The sequence below is a fragment of the Hesperophylax consimilis genome, chromosome 6 (assembly GCF_061612785.1).
Source record: "Hesperophylax consimilis isolate HC1 chromosome 6, BYU_Hcon_1.0, whole genome shotgun sequence".
Taxonomy (NCBI): domain Eukaryota; kingdom Metazoa; phylum Arthropoda; class Insecta; order Trichoptera; family Limnephilidae; genus Hesperophylax; species Hesperophylax consimilis.
This window is the reverse complement of record NC_142841.1, coordinates 31,294,281-31,309,990: the sequence shown is the minus strand read 5'-3', so window position 1 is coordinate 31,309,990 and position 15,710 is coordinate 31,294,281.

The following is a 15,710-nucleotide window of genomic DNA, read 5'->3' as shown; positions in this document are numbered from 1 at the left end:
AAAATCGCGCAAGAGTCCCAGCTGACCGAAGATAGTCCGATACCATACCATCTCTATTTGAAATAATGTGAGGCTGAAGGGTGTAGGAAGGAAAGTATCTTTACTAATTATTTCACTAGAGTGACACTGTTAATAATAATAAATTAAGAATACTTCCACCAATTTATTATTAATCTAAAGAATGTGCTAAACAGCGAAATCAACCATTTGAAATATCGTTTGGAATTGGCTTGTTAACAGAATAATCTACCCTAACTCTGTTTCACCTAGTGGGAATCTTCAATCTCAGCTAAGTCTAAGGACGGGTTGTTTCAGAGAATTTGAACAATTCATCAAATTTCAACATTCATTTTCGGGTTCTGTGAAAGTTCAATTCAAATTCTGTTATTGTATCATTATAGGCTAGATGCTTGACAAAACTGAAATAAAAACAGAACTTGAAAAAATCTTTCACAGAGCTCGGAAATGAATGTTGAAATTTGATGAATTGTTCAAATTCTTCGAAACAACCCATCCTAAGTAATCCTCACCTATGATCCTCAATCTTAGAAAACTTTAGAAAATTTGGCTAAATTCAAGAGTGTAAAACATATGAATAAAGCAAAAAGTTCACGCTTGCAAGGATATTGATAAAATTGCAGCCTCAATTTGGTGGTTTTGAGTAAGTCATTATTAGGAGTCGACAATGGCGATCAAACTGGTGATTCTGTACAGCGAACCATTTTTAATTCACAGAAGAAAAAATATATATTTCTCAACATTTAACAAATAATATTGGGCTTGCTTCGAACGCTGATAAATGATTCAACGGGGTCAGTAAATACACAGAGAGCTCGGTGTTTTGCGCAGAAATAGATCAATATTTTCCAGTTATGAAAGACGCCAGAGATCATAAAACAGTTCCAAGGAACTACTCATTTTACCGCTACCAACCAGACAGACTATTGGAACTTTCAACGCAAACCCATGGACACTGTACAGAGACTAGGAATTATAGCTATCAATTTACCTCCGGGTTTTTACGGAACTCTAAATAAAATGAAGCTATCGTATTATTTTTCCAAAAACATAAAACAGATTTATTCTTTGCCAAATTAGTAGGTACGTAAGTACTAACCTCGGTTTCATATTTTATTCAATAAACCCAAGAGAATAAACACAACTTTCAAAAGTTTGAAGAGATCTAGGTTATGTAGTCCATTCATATTTTTAGGGAAATATTTGCGAAAGATCATTGTTTTCATCTCCAGCTTGACGTTTTTGGCTATTGCAATTTTCGAGACATTAAAAATATATGTGCAATTCACTATTAAGCAACAAACTATAGAATAAATATTCATAAAAGAGAAGATCAGATGTGCGCCGCAGGTAGAAAAAGTATGGTGTCCTTCGTATGATTAACTTTATTTGACAGGTAGGAAGATTTCACATGGAACCTTCCTGACAGGTTTATATCAGCGCGGCGCGGCTAGAACCAAATATTCATTTTAAGATAAATAAAATAAATAATTTCGTATACACCGCTATTTAATCAAAAATTATCGATGTGTTTCAAAACCAATGGTTTCTTCGGCAGGATAATAATTAAAATGAACAATTTAAAGAATAGACAAATAAGAACCTATGGACAAAAATATGATTATTTTAAAAAAATATATTAAAACATTATGCAGCTATGTTCCTCAGTTACCGGATAAATCATCAAAATGCTAATTCATCACATCTTTGAAAAGTTACATATAAAGTGATGAAACAAAAAATGTATTAACTGGGTTAAGTAGGTTAGGTTAGGTGAGGTTTAATTTTTTTTTCATCGGTTCTAATGACTTTATATCACTTTTTAAAGGTTTGTTGAATTGTCGATGTGTTGATTTATCATGGAACCATGTTCCTCATATCTTGTACCATGGATATTTAGCGCGGTCGATTGGTAAAGATTTCATCGATAATATCGACAACTTGTAATCGTTCCCGAGCGTAACTACAGATCGTCAACGGACAAGCAACATTTCAAAACTACTTTTCAACGAAATTTTGTTCGATGTGAAGTGTAGCTTCTACATTGTGCTTGGGATTACAAGATTACAATGATTACAAGTTACCGATATTATCGATAAAATCTGTATCGATCGACCGTGCTAGATAAAGATACAAACTAGAAAAACATAAAGAATTTCGAAGGATAGACGCAATTTTCAAAAGTGTTTTCTCATGTTTTGTGGTTACATAAATAATATCTGCATCATTGAGTGTTAATGGTACCTACTTGGCATGGAAACTGGTAAGATCAAACCACTCCGCAAATACAATTGTTTAATTTTTAGCAAGTTGTCATTTACTTTAATGCAGTTCCGTGGAGCATCGTTAAGACCATTGGATGTGGGCCAGAGGTCGGGGGTTGAATACCCCATTATCAAAAGTGTTATGAAAATTTTCAAACGTTCAAATGTTGGAATTAAGTCATTTGAAACTCAATTGTATATTTACGCGCTGGTCTGTGACCAGTGGGAAGTATTTTTTAAGTAGTACGCTGGAAAGAGACAAACAATCAGAATCGCAGTTTCGAAATATTTTTTCTTTTGTTGGTGACTAGGTCAGCACGGATATGTAGCTAATTTCTTACTTCTTCGTCTCGTGTTGCTTTATCCTCCTTTTTTCTTTCGCCTCTCCGAATTTTTGCAAGCAATGATTGGAATAATTAAATTTATAACCAAGCAAAACCGATGCGACCCACAAAAAGTATGTACTATAATAATTACCTAAAGTATCCGAAAAATTTCAGAAGCCATCTTAAAATAGGTACCTACTTAATTTTCTTAATAAATTATCCCCTAATCTTGTTTTTGTTTTAGTGAATTACAATTTGGGAGACGGGAATGGATACCGCCGCCCCCAGAACCATTCATCGGATAACTCTGCCACAGGTAACCCCAAGTGGTCCGTTACATTTGGTGGTTTAGCAGGGATGCCCGGGTTCATAAGATAAGATTTATCCAGGTTAGCCGCAGTAGGATGGATCGATTTATAGGTCCGTCACTCCTGGACACATTGTCCCCCAAATTCCTTCCCTCCCTTCACACCTTTTCCTTCCCATATCTTCCGATCCTTTCTTTTCTTAAAAAGATCATCAACTTAGCATTCCCAAAGATAACTAGGCCTTGAAGGAAATTATTCTTCAGAGGACCTCCTGTGGAAAGATAATGTAAAAAATATAAATATAAAATTTATGACTAAAGCAGAGATATAAAAGTTGACTGTTGGAAGTAAAAGATTTGCAGAAATTTCTTAACACTCTGTCATAAAAATAAACCATTTATTTTTTTAAGAAATATTTCTGGTTCATGGCCAAAAATTGTATTCAAATGATCTATGTAACTCATAATCTATGCAATTCCTGAGCAGGATTTTATCGAAGACGATAATAAAAGAATTTCCCAAAAAACAAATTGTATCAGATGTTTATAGATGTATGACTAGGCCGTGCAAAATTTATTCTTTTGAACAATGCGTCACGCAAAACCCACGAACATACGCCAATTTTACTAAAAAAAAACAAATCGAATTCCCCAACGTAAATGAGGTTTAGTTTCGTGGAATGAACTCAAATTGTATAAAAGCTTGTGTTCGAGCCAAAATGTTGTGTATTCAATGTAGGTACTGCAGAATTATTTGCTCCAGTTGTTTGTATTTCATTGACCTGTTCGAGCTTTTAGTTTTACGAGCTTTTTGTCAAAAACGGAATAACTTTAAAAGCCACCCATTTTTTAAGATTACTAAATTACATTTTTTATATAAAATGATGAGATAGTAAAATTAATTAAATAATTTTTTTTAATAACCTATCATTATATATTTTTTTAAATTACCTAGGTAGCTTAAAACTCTTCATTAAAAGTTCATTAAAATTATAGAACAATTAGCGATGGTTATAAAAAATCAGATATTTATCTCAAAATGATCACGAAGCAGTCGAAACACATCAAAAGTTAAAGAATTCATTTCATCGGGAAAGTTCCCTCTCCAGACATTAATGAATTAGTTAGGTTGTTTTCAAATTGATCTAACCTCAACCAACAATAATGACATTCCGTCGTCTTGATGGTTAGAGTGTGTAAACATCAATCGATTATGTAACTAAAATTTCGATTATCAACACGCTTCGATCACGCTTTACATGACGACTTGACTTCAATCTAATGAAAGATTTAAGGATATTTATAAGATTATCTTGAATGATAAACTAATATTTAAAAGACGAGGTTTTTTATGCATGCTACAAAGGATAAAAAACTATTATAAGCACTAATATTTAGCCTGACACACATAACAAACAAATTGGAAAAAAAATCAGAGTTGCTGACTGACAATCAGAAGTCTGCTGGTTCAATTCCCGTCGGCGGCATGTATTTTTTCTCGACAGATTTTTTCAATTTGTATGGGTGTTTCAGGCTAATAATTAACACTTGCGTAATTACTGCATTTAATAATTTAATTTTTAGAAGAAATAAAAAAGCAACAAATCGACTATTTTCTGCAATTATAAATAACGCTTTTTAACATATATTTCTATACATTATAGACAATCGTTTTTAATTATTAATAATATTAATATAGCTTTGATAAATTATTATACAGGCGGCCGAAAGATGGACAAACGAATGACAAACGAACTAAATATTTTTGAAAACCATTTTTTTTTGTATCCCTAATATTTATAGTAGCGACGACTTCGACTGCATAGTTAATTGGTTCAATCTGTATGTAAATTGATAAATGGTATTGAAAGGTACGAGTACATAAAAAAAAGATGAGAATAAAAGGTGTTAATTAATTTGGCAAAAGCTACATCATTGTGATTCTTGGTAATTATGTTCATTAAAAGTTAGCTTCTAGATTGTGTGCTACTAACAATAATAAAGTCTAGAATATTAATAACAAATTTTGTATTACTCAATGCTTTGCAGTGTTCATATTTAAGCTCTGCGCCACAGTTAAGTTAGGAATCGAATTACACTCGAAGCTAAAGTTTTGTAGCTTTATTTTATATACCTCCCCCAAGAATTTCGACGAAAGATATATCTGAATCTACGAAATATTTGTCAATATCACAAAAGATAAAAGTTTAAAAAATTTTATACATTAATAACTTTTTAAGCGACAAAATTTCCATAGTCTAAATTCATATGTTGAACATAAAAAGGTGGGTCAATCAAATTCAAAATCCAACATATTAATAAATTGCTTTTTACTTACAGAGCGATAAACAAAATCCAAGCAAAACAATACGGAAAATAAAACTTTTGCACCAAAAATTCGCACCATGTCTCTCGCAGGAGAAAAAATAATAACAACACTAGCTGTACTTTGGTCCACTGACTTGGTAAGATTGAGTTCCAGCCTCTACGATGCTGTATGAGTTAACTGCCCAACTACTAGCGACTGGCCGGCGAGAGTAGATCTTTCGCCGTAAATAAAGTACGGATATAGGATGCTGGATGCTGCGCGTATTTGCTGTTGGCTTCTAACAACTCCAGTTTGGCGAACTGTGCTGATTCCAGTAGTAGCTGTCCAAGTTGAAAGGAGCGCCGATTTAAAATACAAAAGATTGGAGTTGTTGCGCAAAAATTACATCATTTGTCGAGTAGAGGAAAATAATATTGCCAGGGAGGTTTTAGAGCAGGATCTCGTAACGTTGATCAAAGCCGAAATCAGTTATGAGTTCTACCTATATTGAAAATTATTGTAATGTGATTGAATCTCCATAATATGTATTATTTTTGACCGGTTTGTAGTCGAGTGGCACAAATGTCGGAATCTCAAGTGTCGGTAAAGCTCTGGACTAGCAAGCCTGCTGTCGCGGGTTCAAAACCTAGGTAAATAAACCTAAGTAAATTTCAATTTGAAAAAAATTTATATTTCATAAAATTACTCTTAAAATAATATATAAAATGCCCTAACTACGTGGTTGTAAAAACTTAAACTGTAAAAATGTAAGCTTCAAACTCTCGGCTTGATGTTATTGTTTACATGCGGTTTCAATGGATACGGAATGATCACAATATTGCCACCTAGTTCTAGGCAAGCTCGCAGCTAAATTATAGGGTCAGTTTGTACCTCACATATGATTTTTAGTAGTAGTATTTAATGTCTTTTTGTATGGGAAAAAAGTTTATCTTTTTTACTCCTGCCATTATGTAGAATCACCTCCCGAAGTTAGTGCACTTAACCCTCGGACACCCTCTATAGTATATTAGTGGCATGTTCCAGAGTGCAAGATACCGTCAGTAGCGCCCCGGTGTAAGACTGTAATTCAGTACTGTACTTCCCCACCTTCTTCCTTCATATCTAATTCCTCTCCCCACTACCTTCAACCTCACAGCATACCCCAATGGGGGATGTCATTGTCTCATTGGCTCCAGACAGTTGGGAGCAGTTGTGACTCTTGTGCGGTTGATATTTGAAAAATTAAAAAATCATACATATTTCACGTTCCAACTACATAATCACAGTCCATGCTTCTTTTACCACTATGAGGAACGTTCTTTTAATCATAACTCTTTAAAGTCCATACAATACGAAAACACATATTTATCACCTCTGAACACAATTGTATATTCTGTATTAATCTAAACTTTATTTATCAATGCAATCGATTATTTTCTAATCACCCAACTATATTATAAACTTATACACCACCCTTCCCATTTTTTCTACCTTACAACTCCTGCGGTGATCTGTCTTTTTATTACTACTATCTGGCTGTTATTTACTTTACCGGTTTTGTTTTATATCAAGTACTTAATTATGAAATGAACTAAACTTGTCAATTTGACAGGCCTAAAACAGGATCCATTTCTAGTTGGCTAGTCAAAGTTTCCGCATGTTTTATTGTATGATTTTATGTGAAATAATTTTTATTTTTTTATTAAAACTTCCGATTTAGTTGTCCGGGTTAAATCTTCCTCAAAGGAAAAAACTTAACCCTTCCATTCACTTTTCCACAAATGATCAACTAGTCAATCAACATTATGTAAGTGCATTATATAAGCAAAATAAATACAAAACAATACAAGAACAACACGTCAACTCACCAGAGATCAAATGGGAAAATAATTCACCGACTCCAGATATTTTCATATCAGAGGGTTTGGCTCGGTAGAACTTCTAACAGGGCCTATAAATCCTACTGATCATGATTATTATTATTATTATTATTATTAAAACACGGGATAGTTTAAAATCTTAACAATTCCAATTTTGAATATCAAAACTAAAATTGTTTTCTGTTCTTGTGTTATATTGTAGATAAGTAACTACTGTAATGCTTTTCTGAATCCTTCAATTGCAATTTTGAAAATGACACATAAATTCGAAACAAAATTGAGTTAAATTAACCATTCACGCAGGACTAACGCACAGCACGTAGTACGTTTGATGATTTGAATAACTCCAATAAACAAATATCATCATTAATCACTGATAACATTTTTTTGTTTCGCCCTGTGCACACGGAGAAAAATGATTTCGACTTTTTCATCGAGATACTTTATAAACATGTGATTGCATACCATTTTCTATAAAATATTAGAATATATCTGAACACGTGTTCCATGCAGGTGGCCTTGTACGAATAAATATAATGGAAGAGATCCGAAAATGATATTTGGGGATCAGATGGTGAGAGGCACGAAATAAAAAGGCGCGTCGTGAAGGTCACAGTGTTTATTGAGTCAGTTGCCGTAACGAGAGTTGACGCTGGACAAATTTTGAATACTCCGGTTGCTGCGGTGATGTTCTGGTCAGGCGCGGGTCAGAAAGTCGACGCCGGGCGCTGGTGACCGGAACTCGATGACTGTCAGGCACTGGCGATCTGGGGAATAAATACTCCAGTGCTGACGGGAAAGCCGAAGGTGCGGCGGACCTTGTAGGCGGTTGAGCGGGAGCTGCGTAGACCAGTGAGGATGCTGCGTGTCCTCGTGGTGGTCATGATGCGTGGATGAAGCGCTGGTCAGAGACGCTGGAACCAGGGCGCTGTAATCCATGGTAGCGCTGGCCAAGGACGTGGCCGAGACGCTAATATGATGTTATCCCGATGGATTCCATGATTGTACGGGCGAAACCGGGTAAATTGTCCTTCGCGCAAAGGTGCGCGAATTATCACTCGTGAGATTTACCCACTGACGGCAGGTTGATGACTGACTGACTGACTGGCTGCGTCGGGCTTATTTATACTGTTCGGCCGGTGACAACAGTAGGTAGATGAATGGCAACTAAATCGAAGCCACTTGCTCGGTCTGGGCCTTTTGCGAAGTTTCGGCGGCGCGGCAATTATGCCTAGGCGGTAGACTCGAACCTTCTGGCGAGTTCTCGTAATGTACCAGACGGACTGCGACGTATTGTCGCCGGTAGATACTTGAAGCAGGTAGGTTGCTTTGTTTTGATTTCGTCTGCAAATTCGTACCTGCAAGTACGTACCTAAGAAGCGTCGAGCTGCTTACAATAAATGAATTAATCTAGATTCTTCTTGATGATACAGATATTATTTTTAAGAACACTTGTTTCGACTTCCTCATAACATATTCGTGTTTTACTGATAGTTTGTTATGAAATTTTTCAAATCATTCGTCATAGGCCTCTAGTCCCGATTTTACTGTTAAAATGAATAATTTGACCAGATTTTTAATATTAAACATTAAAAAAATAAATTCGAAAGGAAAGCGAGTTTATAAAATTCTAGGTAATATTGAAAAGAGAGAAGAGAGAAGAGAGAAGAGAGAAGAGAGAAGAGAGAAGAGAGAAGAGAGAAGAGAGAAGAGAGAAGAGAGAAGAGAGAAGAGAGAAGAGAGAAGAGAGAAGAGAGAAGAGAGAAGAGAGAAGAGAGAAGAGAGAAGAGAGAAGAGAGAAGAGAGAAGAGAGAAGAGAGAAGAGAGAAGAGAGAAGAGAGAAGAGAGAAGATTATACCATTGCTTTCCCTAAATTTTCCACTTCACCATGCACCATGGTAAAATTAATTATATTTCATAATCAGTGCTCTGCCTATAATGTTCCCAATAAAATTGTAGGTCTTGTTATTTACACGAGCTTCTCGGATAATTGTCACCAAATTTCACACCTTTGAAATCAGATACAGCAAGATACATAACAAAACCATTTATAAGCACGCGATCACCCGCAAAAATCCCGTTTCTCTCTCTCCCTTCGAAAATTGTTAAAGACTCAAGCGGTTGAATAAAAACCTCTGCTTTGACTGGTATCCTGCTTTTTCCATCGAATTTGAGGAAGGGACTACTTAATTTAAATTATAAATGTTTTTTTGCATCTAATCCTTTGAAATACTATAAGAGAAATGTTAAAATGGCGTGCAACGCCTTCACAGAAAAACCGCCCTTAAAAAACAGTTTTTTTTAAATAAAATTTGCCGTGGTTTTCATAGCTGTCGGGTAATAATAGCCCATTCACACAATCAGATCTGGGGCAGCCGCTGTCAACTTGTCAAATCCATTGCACGTTATTTAATTTATTGCTCGAGAACGAGCGATTTAATCGGCCAATGCACGTCAGGCTGGTGAAGTCTGAATGGGCTTTTATAAGGAAATATGTAGCTGAAAGATCTAAGGGTAGTTTTTCAGGGAATTCGATTTACTGAAGAAAAGCTAATAAATGTTATTTATTTCTTACTAGCTGACATGTACGCGGCGTTACTCGACTGTTCTCTACATTTTATAAATATAATATGCATGTTTTATATACGTAAACCTTCTGGAAGAAATTTTCTAAATGACAGTGAAAATCTTATTAAAATCCTATGCGTGGTTTTAGAAGAACTAAGCGCTCAAATAGACAGTCATGGATACCGACCACAGCCAGTGAGACTATGGCATCCCCAATTGAAATAGGCTATGTTGCTGGAGATGGGGATAGAATGGTTGGGAGATATCTGACTATTCAGATCTTGTCTCTCACAATATATTCAATTACATTTCTAGTATTATCAATTAGTTGTTGTTACAATGAGAAATATGAGTACGGCTTTTTTATCACTTTATTGTTAAAAACGTGACTGCATTACCATTTCGTCATAAAATATTAGTCATTCAGAATATATCTCAATACGTGTTCAACGCAGGTGGCCTTGTCCGAATAAATGTAATGGACCATATGCAAAATTATTATTATTTTAAAAAACACGTTTTCCTCATAACATTCGTGCTGTACTGTTATTTTGTTATGAAATTTGTGAATTCATTCATTATAGGCTTCAAGTCTTGCTTTTTACCAAGGAAAGGAATAATTTTACCAGATTTTTAATAAATTAACAATATTTCATATCAGTAAGTTTTCTCCGTGTACATAGAAAAGACGGCAAAAAACATACAAAAATATCTGTTTTTTTATTTCGTCTTTCATACTACAGTGTTTTCCAATAAGATGTGTTATTTTGAATAGCCCGCTATTTCGGTAGATGTTACTTTGAAGCTGTAATTTTTTAATATTTGACAAGTAGAAACTACGCCATTAATAAAAATGGATCGATACACGCTTCAACAACGCATTGAAATTATTAAAATTCACTTGAGTGAATCAAATGCAAATCATCTTGAGTGATGAGGCCCATTTCCACCTCGGTGGCTTCGTCAACAAGCAAAATTGTCGCATCTGGGACTCGAAAAACCCAAGAGTTATTGTTAAAAAGCCTCTCCATCCTCAACGTGTGATTGTTTGGTGCGGTTTATGGTCCGGCGGAGTCATTGGACCTTACTTTTTTGAAAATGAGGCTGGATCAACTGTTACGGTGAATGGATTGCGCTATTGAGAGATAATAAATGATTTTGTATGGCCGTAATTGGATGGTATTAATTTGGACAACGTTTACTTTCAACAAAACGGCGTTACGTGCCACACAAGCAACGAAACCATTGATCTTTTACGATTGAATATCAAAATAACACCTCTTATTAGAAAACCCTGTATTGGAATTTTATTAATATTGATTGATATATAATCATAATTTAAGAGTGCAGCTTAAGTAATAAAAATATTAAAAATTTAAATTCATGCAAGTAATTATATTTTAACCTGCTACCTCTGAATCCACAGCAGAGATCACAGGGGTCGTCAATTAAACATTACTAATAATAAATGTTTCACGAATGAGAATCTATCCTAATTTAAACAAAAGCCTTGGTGAAAATTAAATTTTCATCCCTATAAAATTACATCGCAGTTTGTCGGGATCAATGTCTCTTACACGAGCAGACAAACTGACCCAATTAAATTTGGAAGAGCTGAATAGTTTTATCATGAGAAAGCAAATATGATCTGCTCGAAATGCACATTGCACATAATGCACATGTGACGGTCCATTGACGTTGGATGCACATGGCTGCAGCCGTTCTAAGGAGGAAATTATACAAGTTTCATCACCGGACAGATATAAAACTGTTTGAGCTTTTAGTAAAGCCACGTAATACAACAGTATTACAGAATTAAAGCTGTTTGAGCTTTTAATGAAACTAGATAATACAATAATAATATTATTTAGTATTTACTTATCAATTTAAAAGGTAAGAAAATAGTAATACCGGGCATTTCAATTAAAAGAGGAATTTTTCAAGGAGACTCATTGAGTCCTCTTTGGTTTTGTTTAGCATTGAATCCTCTATCTAAAATGTTAATTAAAAGCAAGTTTGGAATAAAAGTTAAGGGTAATACAAGGGAGAGTAGTACAATTTCGCATTTATTATATATGGATGACATAAAATTATTTTCGAATTCTGAACAAAATTTAGAGAAAATGATCGAGGTAGTTAAAAACTTTTCAGATGATATCAAAATGACTTTTGGTTTAGATAAATGTAGAACGATCCATATAGAGAAAGGCAAAATTGTAGATGGGGACGAGAGTATATTTAGAAATTTCCAAATTACTAGTATGAAAAGGGATGAGGTTTATAAGTATTTAGGATACCCACAATCAAATAGATTAGACCATAGTAGTATTAAAAATGATATTAGGATTAAATTTCACAATAGGATCAGGAAAATTTTAAAATGCAATCTATCTGCTAAAAATTTAGTAAAAGCAATAAATACTTGGGCAATACCTCTATTAACGTACTCATTTGGCATAATTAAATGGTCTGATACAGATTTAGATAACTTAGAAAGATTAATTAGAACTACGCTAACAAAGTTTAATTGCCATCATCCAAATTCAGCTATAGAACGAGTTAATTTACCTAGAAATTTAGGAGGTAGAGGTATAGTCAAAATAACTTCTTTGAAACATAATCAGGTAGAAATGCTAAGAACTTTTTTTCATAGGAAAGCTCATAGCTCAGAAATGCACAAAATAATTTGCAAGGCAGATAGAAATATTACACCTTTAAATTTATACGATGAGAATGCCAACATTTTTATAAATCCCAACCAGGAATTATTAGATTCCTGGTCAAATAAAATTTTACACGCAAAACACTTCAATTATCTCAACCAAACGTATGTTGACAAAATTTCGTCAAACAAATGGTTGAGTATTGGAGAGTTGAGCGCAGAAATAGAAGGATTTATGCTTGCCATTCAGGATAGAGTCATTAATACTAAAAATTATAGAAAGCATATAATCAAAGATACAAATCAAATTGATGATTTGTGTAGAAAATGTTTGGCTTTTCCGGAAACTATAGAACATATTATATCTGGATGTTCTATATTAGCACCGTCCGAGTATACATTTAGGCACAATCAAGTTTTAAAAATAATTCACCAAAATTTGGTAATTAAACATAACTTGATTGACTGCCGTAATATAGTACCATACTATGAATACGAACCAAATTCATTTTTAGAAAACGAATTTTATAAAATATATTATGATAAAACTATACTAACAGACCGAGCGATTAGTCATAATAGACCCGATATAGTTTTACATGACAAAATTAAAAAAATAACTTATATCATTGATGTCGCTATTCCAAATTCCTGTAACATTCAAAAATCTGTTAATGAAAAAATTAGAAAATACACAGATTTAGGAAACGAAATAAAAAGAATTTGGCATTCTCAGACTATAAAAATATTACCATTTGTTATTTCGGCTACTGGCATTATACCTAGCTCTCTCATTAAAAATTTAGGCGTATTAGATCTATCAAAAAATTTATATATAAAGATGCAAAAGTCGGTCATTTTGAATACATGTAGGATAACGAAAGATTTTTTAAATATTTATGTTGAGGGATCAGTAGGATTTATAGGCCCTGTTAGAAGTACTACCGAGCCGAACCCTCTGATATGAAAATATCTGGAGACGGTGAATTTTTTTTTCCCATTTGATCTCTGGTGAGTTGACGTGTTGTTGTTCTTGTATTGTTTTGTATTTATTTTGCTTATATAATGCACTTACATAATGTTGATTGACTAGATGATCATTTGTGGAAAAGTGAGTGGAAGGGTTAAGTTTTTCCTTTGGGGAAGATTTAACCCGGACAACTAAATCGGAAGTTTAAATAAAAAAAAATTAAAAAAAAAATTCTAGATTTGGCTCGCGTGGGAGGTGGGCGTATTAGCTGCACACGTACAATCTTAAAATAGCGGGAATTAAATGTATTTAGCGTATATTATGCAAACATTACAATAATCGAAGAAATAATGTAGCTTTTGATCTAATTTACAACTAGGTGACGTGGACTCGAGGACTTATGAATGCTTTAGGGAATGTTTTGAAGTTGTGAATTCTAATGTATCTAACAACTGGGTGCATTTTTAACGTAAAAATAATATTATTGTTTCACTTGATTGTGCCACCTCTTCCATGGGCGTGCTCGACTTCTTCAACAATTCATTTCCAAGTCATACATTCTCCTTACACCTCTTCCTTCGTTCACCACTTACGTCTCATTTTACCACAAATAATTAAGTGATTATTTTCATGTAGTATCCTTTTACTTCATGTAGTATCGTGAAATCTCACCCTCAAATTCCTACCTATCCTTAAAACCTTCTTCCTTTCCATAACTTCGTCTGTCATAGCAAGAACAAGTAAATCAAGTACTATAGGGTCATGTTAAGAGTCAGAGTAAGTAGGAGTATAAGTGTGAATGAAGCAAGGAGTGAGTACCAAAACAGAGTTGTGTGGCAGTCCATCTTCTCTGCCTACCCAGCGGTGAAACGGTGTGATGGTTAGCTACGGTTTAATCAAATAAATCTTACTTTCAATTGGTTTTTCGGATTCTTGAAAAACATAAGATGTTAATATGAAGACCATAGGGGAAAGACAAAAAATGTTAATTCGAGACAAATCTGACTCTTGACATGGCCCGACTCAAGTATCTGATTCACTTGATCGTGCCATGTCTTCCTCAGGCGTCCCTGAATGCTGCTACCATTCCATTAATTTGCGTCAAATATTCTCCTTACACTTCTTTCTTCGCTTATTTGCTCTACATGCCCAAAACATATAAGCTTCCTTTTCATAATCTTACTCAATACGCTTACATCAGCCTTGCTTTCTTTGAGGATCTCCATATTTCTCACACGATCATACATGGTTTTACCATACATACGTCTCAGGGATCTACGGCATCTATCTATCTATTTCTACGGCATTCGGTATACATTCATTCTGCTTCTGCCAGTTCCATGCCTCACTGCCATACATCAGGGTAGGTACCAGCTCTCCATTGTGGACTGCTAGCTTCGCTTCTTTGGACATTTTTTTGCTAGCGCCAACTGCGTTCAGTCCTCCATTAATGGAGTAACCTGCATTTTCTCTTCTTGATGGAATTGTTACTTCAATTTGAGATTTTATATGGCATTCCTTGCTTTTCTTCTGTGATCTTCACATATTTCAGTGAAAAACGCTGAAAAATATATTGATTATTTCCTTAGATTTCAAAACCCCATTTTTTCAAATCCTTTTTGTTTTTAAAAATTGAAAATATAGTTTTTTTTAACTTTCGTCTCACATAATTTTCACAAAGTTATACTTTAAAGCTTCATACTGATCTTACCGAACTAATAAATATCATTTTTTAAACCTTCAGGCCTCGGAAGGACATTACTAGCCACAAACATCATATTCCAATACAGCCTCTGAAGGACAGATCTGACCGGGGCGTCAATACATTATAAAAGTGTTTTATCTTTTTTTCTATAATGCGTACACATGTTATATGTTCGTCGTTGGAAACATAAATAATTATTCTTTACAGTTTGTATCAAATACTTATAAATTATTACAAGAATAAAATTTTAATAAATTGTCAAAGTTTATGATTACGAAAATGCGGAATTTTTTCATTGACATTTGAAGGTCAAAAAATTATTTATATATTTTTATTGTATAAACGGCATGAAAAGTGATGTGACATTTTTATTACTAATTACATACACAAAATGAATATGTTTTATGTGATGTATGGTAATAAGGTTGAGTATTTAATCGATAGATGGCGCTAGTCATAAAGCTTACTCCAGAGTCCGTCAGATGTCGCTAGAGTGTAACAGGTACTTGTGAGATTATATTGTCAGTGAACAAGCTTCTCGAACCAGCGAATTACCAACCCTCGGATAATGAACAGTGTAGCTAAATCCAGACCTTTTTATTGTAACGTAAATAAAGACAATTATAAGAAGAACCTTTTACTATTTTCATATAATTCCCAACACACAAAGTCTACATAGTAAGTGCAGATATAACATTTTAT